The sequence below is a fragment of the Centruroides sculpturatus genome, unplaced genomic scaffold (genome assembly GCF_000671375.1).
Source record: "Centruroides sculpturatus isolate CEXI.00-Female unplaced genomic scaffold, Cexi_2.0 scaffold5, whole genome shotgun sequence".
NCBI classification, from domain to species: Eukaryota; Metazoa; Arthropoda; class Arachnida; order Scorpiones; family Buthidae; genus Centruroides; species Centruroides sculpturatus.
In genome coordinates this window covers 1555282-1561434 of record NW_019384397.1, presented here as the reverse complement: position 1 = coordinate 1561434, position 6153 = coordinate 1555282, and positions in this window count along the sequence as shown.

Genomic DNA, 6153 nt, shown 5'->3' with positions numbered 1-6153 from the left:
GTTTCACGCATGAACTTTTATTGAAATGTTTTTCATTGAAAGAATAATTGGACACAAATCTGTAGAGAGAAGCAAATCATTAACTAGGATAAATGTCAGAATATTCAAGTTAAAATTAAATGAAGACAGGTAAATCTGTAAAGAGAAAGATAAACGCTAGTTTTCTTTTAATTATTTCTTAAAAATTATATAAATATTTTTATTGAAATGTTGTAGCCTAATGATTTGTAAAAATATTTAAGGAATAACTGAAGAGACTAGCAAATAATGCAAGAGTAACTTGATTCTTTCTTAAGGCATATTGGTATTTTTCGTTATAAAAGTCTTCGTTTTAACGTTATAATCTAAACTTTCGTCATAGAATAAAGTTGTAAAGATTGCCAATTGGAGTAGTCATTATAAAGAATCCAATCGACATCGACGTTACTTTATCGAACAAGGCGACTAAGAAGAATGAATTTCGATTTTCTTGCGCTAAAAGGCTTAGAACAATTCGCGAATAATGTTTGCAAGAACACTTCAAATGATGAAAATGAATTATGGAAGAATGTGCATGTTGTATTATTTCAAGATAACAAAGTCTAAATATGTATGATTAAATTCTATTATATGTATACTGAATACATATTATATTCTAAATATGTATTCAGTAGTCTAAATATGATGATTAAATCGATAGAGGCTGATTTATATAGGCCTATCTGTATTTTTAGATTTAAATTGTAAAATTTAAGATTATTAAAGGAACTTGTGCTCGATCGAGTAAAGAAATTTTGGATCGTTATTTGTTAGTAATATTATTTTCAAATTATAATATTATAAGTATAATGAGTTATTGTGCAAATGCTATTTACGATGTTTAACCTTAAACTATTTATAAACTTGTAAGCATAACGGGAAAAACGAATGAATACACTCGCTATTCTAACGAAAACTACTTTTTTAAAGCTATTTTTGTTCTGTAAAATTTTATTTTAGCAAGTTCATTGTGGAAGACTAGGCACACAATAAGATGGCAACGAAACAAGACATATAAGGATGTTCTACCCCCAAAAACTCCTGAGGATTCGATACCGGGACCACAGAGTGATGAGTTAGCAGTTTAACCGCTCGGCCATCCTGTTATCGATCAAATCTGCTATAAAATGACTTTTCAAACAACGTTTCAGAAGTTGTTTTCTTCTAAATTATATTCGCGAAGATATTATGTCGGAAACAGAATTAATAATTAACTAATAGTTATAATAAAAATTAAAAATAGCAAATATTTTATAATTGTGTAAGTATAGAACACATACGAGAAATTACCGCATCTGTATATATCTCGGATGATAATCGTCAAAATTGGCTTTAAATTTCTGATTGATTAATTGATTAATTAACAATTACTAAATAGAATAATAAATTTATTTACACCACATTATATAATGCATATACGAACGTTAATTGAACACAATTTTTATTCAGTAAAATCTAATAAAATACACAGAAAGTTACAGTTTTGAATAAAATTTTAAAGACATCAAATTTATTAAATTCATGAGAATTTATATTCTTTAAACTTTAAATTATTTAAATTGAAATATATTTTGTTTTTGTGTGCGTGTGTGCGTTTAAATTACGAATACTTCAAATATTTATAACAACAAAAATGATTATATATAGTTTTCAGTATTTTAAATGAGTGGAAGATCTTAAATATTTGTGATAGAGATAATTTTTGTAATTTAAATAATATTTCTTTCAATTTAAGTTTTAAATATGTACAATTTATGATTTACATCTTTCATGTATCCTTTAGGATTCCAAATAAGAAATATCCTAATAATTCTGACATCTTATGTTTAATATTTAGATATTAAATCTATGTAGTCTATATAAATATTATGCCTGTCTATATAAATTTATTAGAAGTATATAGAAAACATGCTTCATGCATATAGAAAACATGTTGACCGAAGTGCGTTAAATTTCTCATAGTTTCTAGGATTCTGAGGAAATCATAGGCTACTATGAAATCCCGATATCTCATCCCATCCCCTGATTTTATTTGTCCTATTAACTCCTATACCTCCGTTCTCTGATGGCCGAGTGAATAAAAACTACCGATTACTGGTAGTTTTTATCAGCTATTGGCCACATTGAGTTTTCTGGATTTTCTTCATGAGTCTAACACCTAAATAGGAGCCATTTTTTTTCATAGAAGAGCCTCCCGGGAGTCAACTCATTGCAGATCATCCATATGTTGTGTAACCGTATTCATCCAACCAACTAACCTAAATCCTCTGACTGATCTGCAACCAAATTCATAATTACTATTTAGGATCCTGCGGAAAATTACGTGTTACCACAGAACCGTAACCTCTCCCCTGATTTTATCCTTTTGATACTTTTTAATCTGCGTGTTCCTTATGAATTTCTAAACTCTTTGACAGATTTGGATAAAACTTTTCACAGTTGCTATCTAGGACACTACAGAAAATATATTCTACCATAAAGATTTTGTGATAATCTATATTTTCCGCATCATTCTAGAGAATAAGTAGGAAAAATTTGGTGCAGATCGGTTAGAGAGTTTGGGTTTGTTGGTTTGATGAAAGCTGGATCCCCAATTCCTTTGATGTCATCCCTTTCACACTCTGTGATAATTTAAGTGTACTGCATTAATATAATAAGTAGGCTTTGCGTATCGAAGAATACAAGTAAGCATTGAGTCATAATTAATTATTGTGCAATTAAAAATAACAATTTTAATTAAGAACAAACGGTTTTATCTAGCAATTAATTAAATTTCTGTTAATTATTATAAACTTCTATGCTGCCTATGTTTAAGGCGTTAAAGGCAATCTAAGTTTCAAAATAAATTTTTCAATAATTTTATGAAATCATCAAAATTATTTAGTACAGAAACTTTTCGTCTTGCAAAATTGGATTGTGATAAAAGGCAGTGTTTTTCAATATTTTTGTTATAGAAGCACATCAACTTGATAATTTTTTCTTGCAGCACCTCTAGTTCTTTATCAATATAGAATTATTGAACTTGTCATATTTTAAGTAATACACAAAAGAAGTGTTATGGTGCTGCTCGCCATTACATTTTGCGGCACCTCTGAAAATGTTATTTTCGCACTCCAATAGAAAATCACAGATGTAAGGTAACGGAACACATAGGGTGTATGTCAAGGAAAAGATGTGTCCCGGGAAAACGTTCTATGGGAAAATGGCCCTATTTAGGTGTTAGACACGTAAAGGGAAACTCTACATTACCAGTCTGTTGATCAGAACCGCGATCAATGTTCAGTGATTTTATGTTTTTATCTACTCAGCCACTGATGGGCTTCTTGAAAAAATAAATGAGCAAAAATTATACTTATTACATTTGTAAAATAGGTATTTAAATTTAAACAATTCCATCATATTTTGAAATTAAGTAAGATATGTTTTTACCGTAAATTTGTGCAGTTGCATTCTTTTATACACTGACTCCATAAAATAACATTACTCTTTCTCTATGTTCAGAACCATTTATTAAAGAAGATATAAGCAAATTCTTAAAGATACAACAGTAATTTTATAACATGTTTCATTATAATATGTCGTAAGAAAAAAAATTCGCTTATGTTTCAAGAAAGATTTTATAACTAAGCCGTGCATGTATTTTTGCTAATCTCTTTCTTAATTTATTAATATTGTAAATGAGAAATTTCTGAAAAAATATACATAGACTATAATAAAATGATCATTAAATTACATAATGTGTAAGGTTTAAAATACGTAAAATTTCATATAATTTTAATATATAAAATACAGCAAAACCTCCGATAACGGCCACCCCTAAATCGCGAGCGATCGTTTTTCATAAACTATTTTTAAGCAAAAATGTATATAAAGTAATCTCTAAACAACAGCCATTTTTAATATAACAGAGGGAAGGTATGGCAATAGGTAAAAAAAAATGACCCCCAGATTTTTACATTTTTGGACTCGGGAACCTTGAAAGATAGAGAAATGTAAAAAAAATTTGGGGATTTTCTGTATGAATGGATGTCAGTGTGTGGGGGGGGCACGATTTTGTTCAGCCTCTTTGAAGCTTAATAACTCTTGTGCTTTTTGTCGAAAATTTCTGAAATTTAGCAGGGTTGTCTGTTTATTAGGGGGATGCTAATAAGTGTTGGTGATTAATGGTCGAGGGGTGGAGAAATAAAGGGGGTCGTGTGTATCTCGGATAGAGTAGGACTTAATGAGGATTTTACTCGTTAATTTAAAATTTTTGATAAAACCCTCCCTGCCCTCAAAATTAAGCTATTTGCCATTTTATAATAGTTAAAAACATAAAAAGTTTTAAAAATAAAATATTATAACAGATGACGCCACCAAAATTTTAAATGTTGCCGGGAAAGTTATGCAACTCGTTACCGGATTATTTTATTCTCTTTTTAGTGGACTTTTTTCAGAGGTTTAGCTATTGCTATATCTTTTAAAATTATACTATTTCTGTACATTTTAGAGTATATATATGTAAGTATAAATTACGAATTCGATATACTGTATTATTATTAATAGTATTAATATATTAGTGATTATAAAATAAGATCAAACAAAGAAAAATCGATAGATCATCAACATCACAATTGAAGCTTCGTGTATGACCTTATTTAGATTTATCCACTACATTATATATTGGATAAATCTGTACAGTAGGAAATTACTAAAATTTTCCTGAGTTTAATTAATATTAAAATCTACTTCATATATTGTAAAAAAATTTTTCCTAACACTGTAATTAAAACAAAATGCATTTAACGTCATTTTTAACATGGACCATGTGGAAACTCGGATATTATTCTGTTAGAGTTTCAGGAAAATTGTACCCTTCGGTGTAATAAAATTTGAGTGATTATCTTTCTATAGCGTTTCACCAATACGTTGCAAAACTCTATTGTATTTATAACAGCGTGAACCATTAAGCATTGGTAGATGGTCGCGGGTTCGCACCTCAACAACGGACATGCCGCATGTAGTTTTGTTCATATGTCTAACACTTAAATAGGAGTTATTTTTTCATGGAAGATCCTCCAGGGACTCGCCCCATTACAGATCGCCCGTGTGTTGCGTGTATTCGTCAAACCAACTAACCTAAACCCTCTGACCGATTTGCACCAAATTTTTTATACTTACTCTCCAGGGCCTTGCGGAAAATATGGGATACCATAAAACAACGAACTCCACCCGTCCCTTAATTTTATCCACACTGTTAACTCCTAAATCCTTTAACCAACCTGGAATTTTCAGTTACTCTCTAGAATCCTGCGGAAAATATAAGGTAAATTTCCTGTTATATATATAATAAAAAACATCTTATTTGAAAGTAATTTTTTAAAAATAAGTCTACATTTTTCTATATTAAATGGTCGAGTAGACATAACTAATTTTAATTCATATCACTCAATATATTAATTATACAAATGTTCTAGATAAACATAAATATTTCTGCAAAAATAAACATGTAGTATATTCATTCATTATTTTAAATATTTAGTCACGCCCTAGATAGATAATTAATTGAATAATTTGATGTTGTTAGAAAGTTATATCCTCCAATATACTCACTTTTTAATTATCTTCACGTTATCCATTTTAGTAACATTTAATTAATTTCTTTGAAAGTTGAACTCATATAGGAGAATTAATGCCGCTACTTTCTTCAAATTTTATTTAAGATAGCAAATAGTTTCTTTCTAGGCGACTTTATTAAAAAAAAGGCTGCATCTGTTTGATACAAAGATCGGCATCTGCAGGTTCTGCACACTTCACTCTTCTAAACTTTCGTCACTTTTGCAGTATTAGTCACTCGGTTTTGGCAAAATTGGGTCGTATTTTCAACTCGCATCACAGGTGTTTTGTGTTAATAAACAGATAAAAAGTTATTTAAATTAATTTTAAAATGTTTTATTAAAATATTTAATAAGTTTATTTATTTTGTAATAAAATTAACATAAGATTAAATATTTAAAATTTGATGTTACATTGGATCAAGTTACATGTTAAAGCAAATTTAACTGTACAGTATTTTATTTTTCCGGTGATTGTATAACTGGGGGAAGTACGGCGATCGATGAAAAAAATGATCCATCCAAGAATTTTACATTTTTG